The sequence below is a fragment of the Uloborus diversus genome, chromosome 6, assembly GCF_026930045.1.
Source record: "Uloborus diversus isolate 005 chromosome 6, Udiv.v.3.1, whole genome shotgun sequence".
Taxonomy (NCBI): Eukaryota; Metazoa; Arthropoda; class Arachnida; order Araneae; family Uloboridae; genus Uloborus; species Uloborus diversus.
In genome coordinates this window covers 119,446,179-119,459,165 of record NC_072736.1, presented here as the reverse complement: position 1 = coordinate 119,459,165, position 12,987 = coordinate 119,446,179, and the positions used below count along the sequence as shown (strand labels likewise).

Genomic DNA, 12,987 nt, shown 5'->3' with positions numbered 1-12,987 from the left:
GACGTTTGGAACTGAAGTAAAGTGATCCCGGATAGTATAGGAAGCAATTTCTCCTCCGAAATGCCAATATACCACCTGAGCGTTTACTGTTCCTTGCAATAAGTGGAGCGCACCAACTCCTTGATACATCCCCAAATCATCTGGGATACGGGATGCTTGACTGTGTGTTGAATGCAGTCGGGATGATATTCCTCTCCTTTGCGGCGCGGATGATGCCTTTTTTTTTTTACCACCACTGTATGAGTTCAAGATAGTGGAAAACTACGAACTACGTGATTTGCATTAATTTCTAACGTGTTAATGCTTCTTGATGTCTCATTTCTTTCTACGTGGGCCAGAATATTCACAGTACGTAAAAAATAATTTAAAAAGAATAAAAGAAAAAAATCTTACTACAAACAAAAATTACTAGACTTATTAGCATTTTATACGCTACGGCATGCGTTTGTTTTACCTTTTTCATCCTCCATTAGACGGTGACCGCAGTGCCCCTATAGTTTATTGGAGTATCAAATTGTAATCTTTTCAAAAGGTCAAATGTACGCATAATACAGACGCTAAAATGTAATTTTTGTTGTGTTATGAGAGTGGTCGAACTTGAATTTTACTGAATTTTAGATACTGGAAATTGTTAGGCCTTCTTTAATTCCTTAAAAATCCAATTTAATTAATTTTACCCGAAGTTACCGTTCACTAAATCTGTTAGAAAAAACAAAACCATATTTTTTCAAAATAATTTTTATACACCTAAGCAAGTTTTTAATATGAAATTTTAGTTTGATTATTAATATTCTTATTGCTTTGATCTTTCAAAACTAAAGAATAAAACCGGCAGCAACACTTAGGATCATGACAGATAACGTAAGCTAAGAAATAGTCTTTAAAAATAGACGTTAAAAATACAACATTACTGGAATAGTAATGCAATATTTCTGCGATGGGTAGGCTTGCTTTTGCGCGTAAATTTTCTCCAAGGCCGGCTCCAGCAGTACTGCCGCCCTATGCGATATTGACAAGTGCGTCCTCCCCCATTGAATAATAATGTAAAATAATAATACAGTGAAACCTGTGTAAAACGATAATGCTATAACGATAACCTGTCTATAACAATATATATATTTTTTTTTTGGCCCCAGCAAAATGTCAGCATGAATAATAAAACTTTCTATAACGATAACCTGTCTATTACGATATTTTTTTAGGTCCCAACAGTATCGTTGTAGACAGGTTTTACTGTATACGTTAATAAAATTTCAAAAAATAATAAAGTGCTTAAAATTAAGTTAGTTTGTACGTAGTTAAATTCCAAACTGGGTTTTGCATGTCCTAGCACTGCTACACACTTGATTATCTTTTTTAACATTAAAGTAATGCATCTTATGACACTGAAACAGATGTTAAAATTTTCAAAGGACTTTTCAATCACGGAATTTGCCGACTCCAAAATGAAATTGAACTTGTTAAAATCCGAACTTTTTTTTGCATATCCAAGCACTGGTACACACTCTAAATTATTTTTTTAGCATTGAAGCAGTGAATCCTATGGCGCTGAAATAGATGTTCTAGGTAGCCTACCCCAGCAGTCGGGCCAGATTTTCTCATACCTTGGTATCAATGGCGCAGTGAGGGGGGGGGGGTAAAAACACACTCCAGAAGCATTGGTTTTAATATAAATTCAAATTCTAATACAGTAGTTTGTGCAAATAAGAGGACTGACTGTCTTTATCAAAAAAAAAAAAAAAAAAAAAACCTTACTTTTGATCCAAAAAAAAAAAAACCCTCCAGAAGGTTTTTCTGGCTGCGCTAGTGCTATGTGTGATTGAAATTGTATCGATGTTCTTTGTGTGGACGTTTAAGTCTGAATGCTACAGCGATGAGGCTTTGCTAATTTTTGTTTTCAAACACCGGTTTGATTTTTTTTAAATTAAAAATGACGTGGTGACAGCTGTGTCCAGTGTGCTGCCCTTCAGTTATTAAAAGCGTCCATATAAGATGCACCCCACATATGGAAACCTCTGCAATAAATGATAAAAATTTAATTCTTACAGAGAATATTATGATGATTTCTGAATTTGAAGCACAATAAAGAATAGAAAACGAATATTCATCTTCGTTATTTAGAAAGAAATTCGCCATATTTTTCTTTTAGAAATAAAGCTATCATTCATTCTTCGATTTGGAAGCTAGTGGATATACCAAGTTATCCAATGGATATTTAAAAAAAAAGTTTTTTTTATGATGGTAATAAATACCAGTTTACTTCCGTATCTTGGTGAATAATTAAGCATTTTCTTGAGCTTAAGACCAATAATGAGTTCCCCAAAGTATGAAATGTGATTAAATGCTACAAAATATACTTCACTTTCATTTTAGCAACTTTGAAGCAAAGCCAAAATATTATTTCACGATTTTTCCTCAAAAATAATGAATGCGTTTATTATAGTTTGGTTATGACACGTAAAAACGAAAGCTTGGTCACATTTTGTGAACAAAGAGTCCATTGGTTCGAATTTCCCATCAGAAGACATTTGATATGCTCTGTAAAAGATCACTAGCTAAGCTCGAAGCTAATTTGAATCAATTATTCTTTATACAAAGTTTCTATTTTTGTATAAACCTTTCACTCTTGTGCACTTTGCAAGGAGTAATTTTTAATTATAACTGACAAAAAAAGAAACAAGAAAAGAAAAGAAAAAAGTTGGCGATATCAGAGAAAGAAAAATGGTAGAAAAGGTTTTAAGTGTGAAGAAATTAAAAGCATGTTGTCCAAGCATTGTCATATATCTCTGTATATATTAAGCCTTTCAAAATTTTAAGCATCTTTATCAGAGCCGAATTTCCAAACAGGCAGAGTAGGGAGCTGCCTAGCAGGCGCTCCTCGAGTTACATTTTTGGGAGGGCAGAAACTCTCAATTTGCCGAATAGAACTCCAAATTTTGCCGAATGAATAATTTTGCCGAATTGTCAGACACAACTTGCCGAATGATGATAATTTGACCGAATCGTTAGACAAAATTTGTCGAATAATGATAATTTTACCGAGTCGTCACACAAAGTTTGCCGAATAATGAAATTTTTGGGAGGTCACAGTGACTTCCCATCGAGGCACCCGTGCTGCCTAGGGCGGCAAATTCTAACTTTAATCACATTTTTTTTTTCTTTTTTCTGATCGCCAATTTGGCTCATCCTGCCAGAGGAATGCAATGACTTGCCTTGCGACAATTTAAAAAAATGATTGTTGTTTACGGAGATTTTCTTGTGAACGGAAAATGGAATAATCTCTACTGTGAAATTTCCTCTGATGACCTGACAAAGTTTTATGCGCCTCTTCTTATTTGTACCTTTTCATCCCTTCACTTTTGCTTTTAAAACAATGTATCGAGAAAATAGCTTATGAACATAAAACTTAATGAAAATCATTAAACTGATTTCTGTGATTAAATTATTAGCGTGACTTCTGATATGAAATATAAAACTCATCATGGATGGTAAAACTCAAAGGCGAACACATACTACATTTTTTCTAAAAACAAATCTACAAACTGACTATTACGTCTAATGTATTCTTCCATGTACCAAGAGCTCTTCTCCCCCTCGAATTGAAACCTCAACTGCATACTTTGTGACCCTTGGTGCGGAAAGTATTGGAAGATGCTGCATTTACTAACTCAATAACTATAAAACAATCCAATATTACGGACAGTTTTCAACTTAAACGTCTGGATTCGCCATTGAATGTGCTAAAAATATCAATAATAATGTTATTTTCGTAAAATATAGACATTATACCTTTTGAAAGAGCCATCTGGCAGCCTGCCTTGTCTAGTGGTCATAGAAGTCTAACTGCGGCAGGAAGGTCCAGGTTCGAATCCTGGCTCGGACATGGACGTACTTTCTCTCTCCTGTTCATTTTTGGTCTGAATTTGTAGTTGTGCTGTGAATGGTTCCCTACCCTATAAACGGGTCCTTATGGCATGTGTGTATCGTAGAAGTCGAACTTCACACCAAATTACGGTACAGTTGGAAAAGTGAAGCAGCGCACCCAAATTGCCAGCTTAACTGCCATACGACGACAACAACAACAAAGAGTCTTCTTTAGTACCTTTAGTTTTCCTATTTGATTTTGTTACGTATGTATTTCCCGTATTTTACGTTTTTTAACTCAGTCCCTTGAGATACGTAAAATCGGGATTGCACTGTAACTATAAAATTATTTCATAGAAAACAAGTGCAGAGATTTGTGTGTGTACGATTTGGGTCTGCTGCAAAAGCGTCCATATAGGAAGGGGGCATATGGGGGGGGGGCAAGTAGGGGCTCAAGCCCCCCTTTAAAAGTAGAACTTCCTTGCTTTTAGCACTTTTTTCTTTGCAAAAATGTAAAAACATTTCTTCTCCAGAAATTAATGAATTAGTTATTAAAAATGTCAAAGTTTAATAACTTTAATCTGTACTGAAATCGGTCTCTATCGGGAAAAAATCTGCTAAACCATGGGGAAAATATCTGAGCCCCCCTCCCTTAAAATTTTGCGTGTCAGCGCCCTTGGTCTGTCTGCTGTTCCAATTTTTCATTTCGATATTGGCACCCCGAACTGATAACTAGATTCTCATAAGAGTAGTTTTATGTATGTTATTTAATTTTAAACTTAGGGGCTGTTTTTTTTTTTAATTTTCAAATGCGTGTTAAATTACAGGATTCACTGCCGAAAGTGTAGTTATGAAGTACGTATGAGATCTTCTTGAATGAAAAAAAATAATAATAATAAAGCGTAAAGTAAACATAGTTGAAACGGCATTCGTTTAAAAAGTCGCAGCTACAAGAAAACAAAAGATAACAACTTTTTCTTGGTATGCAAATAATCAAAGGGTCTAATCAAATAAGCAAAGGTGAGATTAAGAATTCCTAGAACTGAAATTATCATGTGAGTTTGCAGATGCAGCTTTATCTTTCAACTTTTCCCGCCTATTCTTATTTTTTCTGTCTTCTTTATATGCATTACTTTTTAAAAAGAATTTATCTTCTTCGTTTTGAAGTTAAATAATATTTATTTTCAAAGCGTGTAAAAGACAAAATAAGTAAGTAACCGGGGGAGGAGGGGGGAGTACGCGATACGTATCTTGAAAAAGCGTAAATGAAAGGAGAAAAATATACAGCAAAGCGCTACAACTTCTCTTAACGGAGTCTCCAAAAGCGAACGTTTTAAGCATATCAAAAGTCCGTGATGATTGTGTGTAGTAAGAGAATATGCGATAATATTTTCATGGTTCTCCTTATTAACAGCAAGCAACTTATGTAAAGTATTTAGTACTTGGCGAAGACAACGGTCCCTTTAGAAGGTGAAAGTTAGACTCCAGATGTAATGTGTTTTCCGCACACACAAACCTAAACCGTCATTGCCTCCAAGCCTTCTCAAATTGAAAATTAGATCAGGCTAGTGGTGGATGAGAAATGTTCCATTGCAATCCCCAGATTTTACTAAACATTCCTTACTAGAAAATCGTCCGTCAAGGTATGACGGGTGAAAATTGCTTCTATATTTGAACTAAGCCATTTCCTGTTTGAGGATATTTTGATACTTGAAATTGTAACCATAACTCCAGTGGATTATTAACACTGAACTCCAGTAGGGCGATTCTCGTAAAAATGTCCCGTGCGTAACTCTAAGTTTTTATTTTATTCAAGTTACTACTATTAATTAAATATGGGATTAACTGTTATGCTTTGATAGTATATTAAAGCATGTATTGTTCCCCAACAGCATTATTTATTTAAGACTTTGGTTAGCTGAAAAAATAAAAAACTTAGCGTTATGCACGGGACATTTTTTCGAGAATCGCCCAGAGGTAGCGTTTATTGTTGACCATTTTTTCGTTCCTTCATTCCCCTGAAATGAGTCTTACCTGTAAAACTGTTAAGTTGCCGGATCAAGTTCAGCCTTGTCACAATAAAGCCTTTTCCTGCATGTTAAACAATACCAAAACATATTATCAAATTATCATGCCGTGGTGCGAGTTTCATTGTTGAAACACGCGGGTTACTCGATCATCGGCTGTTATTTATATGATGATGTCCTTTTTAATGTTCATGTGTCTATCTGTATTAAGATTATCCATAAACACAGCGTGCATTATGCTATGATTCTGTCACTGCTTTTTTAGCAATTAAGATTATTCATTGTTTTAACTATACTGCGGATGATGATCAATTATCTCGTTCGCTTCGTGATTGGTAGATAGCGAGTCACATGATCCATTGCAATTGCTTAGAAAAATTCTTTCAGACGTCTTTACGGGAGTTTCTTCAAACGACTTGAATCAGAACCACGCAGGTGTCGCTGCTTTAATCCCTAGTGACGAATAAAATTCCTGGAAACTAAATTATTGAAGAAAGAAATATCGCGCATCAGGTTATAAATGTTGTCGCCTTCTTCTTCGCACGTAAAACATACAGCTTTTATATTTAAATTTATTTTCCTTTCTTTCTTTTTTCTTTATATTTTTGTCAATTTTTTCAGGGAATATTCTTGTTATTATTTCTATGTATTTTTGTATATTGCAGTCTAGTTCACTTATCAGAATACTGGATAAAAGAATATCCTGGACGTTAATGTAATACATTTTCAATGTTCCAAAGCGTTGATCTCTATTATTTTAATCCCGTTTACTGGAATATTCTGCCTATTAGAAAAAATTTCCGTAGAAAATTGGCTATTCCATTACGCGGGCTCGACTGTATTTTACCTTTTCTATCATCTTCAAAAAAGTAATAGCTGCCTACCGAATTTGCTAGCAATATTACTTCGGAATATGTACTGAAAGAGGTTAAATAATAATTTTTTTGAGCAATCACGATTGCTTATTGTTCTTATTTCACTGTTTTGGCGTGCTATCATTTTATTTTCCCACCAGCACCCTCTGCCAGCACCACCGTCGACCGGCTCCTCACGATGCTACTCCTATAGCAAAAACCGTCTCCAGGTTGCATCCATATCCTACACACACACGCAAACACACACGCGCATACAAACTCACACACACACACACCTACACATACACACGAACGCCTACACACGCGCATACACACACATCACTGCATACACAACATGCACACACATGCATACATACACACACACACGAACGCCTATACACACACACTCGTACACACACAGCACTGCGTACACAACATGCACACACATGCTTACATACACATACACGCACGCACCCACACACATGCACCTACACAAATACATACGCGTATACATACACACGCTCGTGATTGCGAAAAACATAATTTGAATTCAAGGTGCCAAAAATTCAAATTTTTTTTTTTCAATTTAATTTATTTTTTTCAATAAGTCTCAATAAAGTACGAATATTATTAAGGTACGCATGCCGCGAGTCGGCTATCCCTGAGCATAAACCTGAGCTTCGGACTCGGAGTCGAGAAGAGTCACAGTCAGACTGATTTTGAGGCAAAGGAGTCGGAGTCGGGAATCAAAGGTTAAAAATTCTAAGAGTTGGAGTCGGTCAGTTTCCCTCGAAGTCCGTAACTCTGCCAGTGCTTGCGGAATTGGAGTCAGGAGTCGGAGTCGAATGCTCTTAAATTATTTCCGGAGTGGGCCATTTTACTTCCGACTCCGCAGTCCTGGTATAAACCAACACAGAGTGTCAACCTTTTTGTTTTTGTTTACAGATTAGGAGCATAATTTTAATAATACAACGATACGGCAACTCTTTACATTCAGAAACGGTGCTTATCAAAAAAAAAAAAAAAAAAAAAACTTTTTCTCCTCGCACTTCCTGTGTTCCGATATCTTCAAAGCGACTGCTCTGACTCGAAAAAGGGGAACCACCGGGCTTTGTTAATTCAAGGACGCCAGGAAGCCTGATATGCATTATTGCTCCAAATAGTGCAATACTTTATTATTATGTCCGACTCGAAAGAATTTTTTTTGTTCCCATTTTGCCCCGAGATTAATTTTAAAGCACTTGCACTCGAAACGAATGGAATAGAAAAGAGTTCTTGAGTGGACAAGGAGACTTACCGTTCCCGATCTGGTGAAATTTCCAGCATTTTCGATTCGAGGTTGGGGTTCGAAGTTGGGGGGTCGGGAAACTTTCTTTTTTAAGACTACAATGGGCCTATCAAAAGTATTTTTTAATAGTCCAAGATGAACAAAAATGCATAACCACGGGCGCCCCGAACTTAAATTTTTGGGAGAGCAGTAATTTTCACTTTGCTGATTTGAACTCCAAATTTTGCTAAATCATCAGACAAAATTTGCCGAGTAAAAAAATTTTTTTGGATGGTCACAGTGACCTCCCGTGACTTCCCACGGGACGCTCCTGTACATATTTAGATCATGATGTGCGATTTGAATTGAAAACTAATTATCCAATGTACAAAAATTAGACATTGCACACAAATTAAGTTTCATGTATTCACCATAAGTTATTGAGCGATCAAGAAGATTCCTAATTGATCACATTCTGACCACAGTTTGAAGTTAATGTTGCATCCCGTATCGATTTCTGTCGTTTTTGTAATTGGTCTGACGAATCACATGACATTTTTTTGATTTTGTTGACTGTATACAAAAAATAATTGCACATCTTTAATTTTTATGCTAAAATTCGTCGCTTATTCAAATCTATTTTTTGAAGTAATTTTTTTTTAAATCCTGTCAAAAACTTTAAAAGTTTGAAAAATTTATCATCTCTCTAATCTTGAAATCACATTTAAGGCAGAGCACTTGAATCCAATTAGAGCAAGCATACCACTCGGCAAGGGCGCTGGCAAGATTGCAATTGTACTTTCCTCCTGGCTTTTGAAAATAACACTAATTTTTAAAATACATTAAAATAACATCAATGTAATATTTTTTAATCTTTTTTCTATCAAAAAAATTATTAGTATTTAAAAAAACCTTTAATTAAATTCACATTAAACAAAGGACGAACTACCAAATACGTATCGAAAAAAACATTAATCTCATACCTATATCACTTGTATCCACGAGGGCCGGCATGGGGCTGCCAGTTTTCTTTTGCATGGAATTGAGCAGTTTAGACTTTTTCGTCGTTACATTGAAGAACTTAACATTCAGGTCTTCTGGTCAATGACCATCTTTGATATTGAAGAAAAGCTCTTCTGCATGACTTTGCTTGACCTTGACAATGTTTAAGTTTTTTAGGACAACAGGTAAGAGCTATTGGTGCTGAGTTGAGTGGAGTTACCTCCATATTCAGTAGTTTTGCGAAAGTATTCCAGCTCAAATTCGCGCCAGTGACCCGCCCCTTTTTCACAGAACGCCCCAAAAATGAGAAAACACTGTCAAGGTAAAGCTTCAACTTATCAGAGCCACTTGTACGTTCTTACAGAACGGATTTTCACTTTTGTTTTCAATAGTGAAAAGAAGAAATCGGAACAAAAACTACTACAAATGCACGTTAATCTTCACAAAAGTTATCGAACTGATACACTGAAACCGCAGATACGTAGTCGGATGAATAGTTTTCTACTTTGAGAGATCGTTCTTATTTTAAAAATGGCTCAGACTAAACCGCAAGTTTCGGAGTGATAAGAAGCTATTTATTGTAGGAGCGAAAGTAAAAATGAATATGATTAAAAGTAAACTAAATGGTTCTTGAGTATAGAAAAAATAAAAAAATCACGCATGTGAATTTTGATATTTTTACGTTTGATATTTTCCTAATGCAGTGGTTCCTAACCTTTTGCACGTCGTCTTTTTCCAGTTAAACAGCCTGCGACCCCATATGTGATGTAAAAAAAAATGAAATTACTACCATAATTTATAAAATATTTTTCTGCACTTTCAAAATTTTTGCTCATACATACTGATTTTCCCGTTTTAACATACATTTGTCATAACGATAAATGATAAAAATCAAGTTCTTTAAAGAAAAGAGACACATAATAAATATAATCAAATTTTAATAAAAATGGATGTTTTAAAACAAAAATCTAAACAATGTGTTTTTATTAATAAAATTAACAACAATTAACATTGGTACAGAGGAAGATGAAAAAAAAAAAAGAAAAAGAAAAAGAAAAGGAAAAAAAAGCAACTGTTTTCTTGTGCAATAGTTTTAAAACTGTAATATCATTTTATAAATGGAAATAATGTCGCGACCTCGTAAGAAATGCTTCATTACCCCTTTGGGGTCGCGACCCACTGGTTGAGAACCACTGTCCTAGTGTTTCATCAAACAACATCTTAGCTGCTCTGTAACTGTGGAGTCTATAAGCTTGAGGGGGGAGGAGGGTTAAAGTCCCTTTCAGAATCCAGTATTACCTATCCTAAAGTGCTAATTTCTATAAATATAAGGACTGTTTCGGGATAAAATTCGTGTTCCACGGTGATTGAGACTGATTTCTTGCTTATGAGAATGATTTTAACGTATTTTTACTTCTTTTTACAAAAAAAAAAGGAAGTACTAGATTCGCCAAAAAAAATTTCACTCAAAAATCGACCTTAATTTCCATTTCACTCACCCCCGAATGAATATTGAGGTTTTTTTTCGACTCGACCACACGTGGATAAGTGCCTAAAAACGTATAGACGCGCGAAATATCCGTAATGACGATTCCCGAGTTAATTACAACGAATTTTCTCGTGACGTCTGTATGTACGTATGTATGTATGTGCGTATGTGTGTATGTGCGTATGTGCGTATATATCTCACATAACTCAAAACCGGTATGTCCTAGAAAGTTGAAATTTGGTACGTAGACTCCTAGTGGGGTCTAGTTGTGCACCTCCCCTTTTGGTTGCATTCGGGTATTTCTAAAGGGGTCTTTTGCCCCTTTTTGGGGGGAAATCATTGTTAATTTCGATGTAAGCTCAAGTGGTGTTATAATTTGGCGGACAATTGGCGATATATCACCAGTTTTTTGGTCGCCAAGTTTTGTCGCAAACTTAGCGACAAATTTGGCGATTTTTAAAAAAATCTGTTTCAATTTGGCCATTGTTGGTGATATTTAGAGAGTAAACTAGTGAATCACATTAAAATTGCCAGTAATGGGGAAATGACATTAAATTGGAATAAAAGGAAGTCATGTGATGCTCACATCAGCTCGTTTATTAGATGATTCCATTACTAGTTTTAGACAAGTGATACATTACGAAACAAAAACACAGAAAGAGCTTATTGTTAAAATGAAAATCCAATGAAAACTTGACTTGTGTCAAAGGAAAATTAATTCTCCTAGAATATCAGTACCGGAGCGGCATTTCGGCACTAATTCACCCCTGTTCTAGCTACAGTGCAGAGGGAAGCAAGTGGGCGTGATTGGGAAAATTTCTTGATTTTTGCAGCAAATAGAGATTAGAAACAAGCCCCGTAATTCATGATTTAGTGCATTGAGTGTAACGATAGACTAAAATGAATTTGAAAACTGTATAATATCAAGCAAGTATCTAAGTTACAACGTAATGAATATAAGTTCATGAATATGAAAAACGTTTGCTAATTAAATATTATTACGATTATTTATTTATTTATCATTATTTTTTCTTATTTCTCTCATTTGTTACTTTTCTCTTTCCAAAAAAAAAAAAAGGGGGAGGGAAGGGGGGCGGGGAGAAGGCGAACATTATTCAAGTTATTTCATCAATTTAATTTAAAAATACTATTTATTAACTTGATATTCCTCAGCTCCTCTTTCTTCTCTTCTACTCACAACATTCACATACGTCACCCCGATATCAGGGTTAAAGCCTTTCATTCATCGTTGGCGATAAGAACTACTATTTGGTTTCGAAACTAAAATGCTCATGCGCGAAAGTGATCCATTTATTAGCGGTCTTTTGAAAAGTGAAATCACTTTCAATTTAGTGTTTTCTTTGAAATTAAGGGTGCAGTATTTTCAATTTCTTCAGAATTTTTGTACAGTTGATATACGGTCGGAAAGCCTTACAGAAGGTAAGATAAAACTTTGAGCTGCAATTTCAACTTAGATTTTAACGTTGCTAATTTTTCTTTCCGAAATTTAAAAATTAATATTTATGCATCTCGTTTATCTTTTCCAATCTTCAGTAATTTTAAGATTTTATTTTTACATTTGTGTCAATGTATGGGTGTTATTTTCGCGAAAATAGTATAAACTGTGTCCGACACTTTTTAAGATCAATTTTATTAATTACCACCAATTAAGCACTTTTTATTGATTCTCCTTTTAATTATTATTATTAATAATAATAATAAAGCAGGAAGTCTCTCTGTCCGGATCTCTGTCATGATCTCTGTGACGCGCATAGCGCCTAGACCGTTCGGCGGATTTTCATGAAATTTGGCACAAAGTTAGTTTGTAGCAGGGGGGTGTGCACCTCGAAGCGATTTTTCGAAAATGAGATAAAATTTCCGGCAATTTTTGGTTTTTGATTTTTTAAAAATTATGTTTTAATGTTTTATTAGAAGTTTTCATGTAGTTTTGTTAAAAATATATCATAGATCTTATAATAAAATACCTAATCCAAAATATTAATTCTAACCGATGGATAGGGGCCTATTTCATTGAAAGTCGCAGTTGTACGAACACTTTTGGGAACCACTGTATTTTTAAGATTACGTAAGTGCAACGTCTGTGCCTAATTAGCCACTTTGAATTCATTTTAATTGTTAAAAAACAAAGTGAGAGTAATTCTATTTTTTTCTGATAGTAATTTTGAGATTCATAACTTCCGTTATGTTACATTTGCATTAATGATTTTTTTTAACGTATTGCTTTCTTTAAATTTCAAACAGAATAAGTTTCAGCATCATTGTTTCATTTTATGTTTGTTCTGCATAACTTTTCTTCATGGTTAGAAGGCTTAGCTGTCCACTTTGCTACACTCTTTAAGTAACAGTGTTCAAAATATTTGTACAACCTTCATAAATTAGTTATGTGCAAAACACTGAAACTTGATTGTGCAAAAATAAATGGAGTATCAATTTTAAAATTATGGTCTAGCTATTAAAACTGAA

At 34.8% G+C, this 12,987-nt stretch overlaps 1 protein-coding gene across 2 annotated transcripts in view; it reads left to right on the top strand.

The window, feature by feature from the left end:
* The first annotated feature begins 11,887 nt into the window (after positions 1 to 11,887).
* LOC129224027 (interferon regulatory factor 3-like) overlaps positions 11,888 to 12,987 on the top strand; it is a 74,706-nt gene continuing 73,606 nt past the window's right edge. Inside the window, exon 1 of one of the 2 annotated variants that reach the window (XM_054858421.1) lies at positions 11,888 to 11,943. The gene's annotated coding sequence lies outside the window, so the exon portion shown is untranslated. The remainder of the gene's footprint in view (positions 11,944 to 12,987) is intronic. The other variant, XM_054858424.1, reaches the window with a different exon arrangement.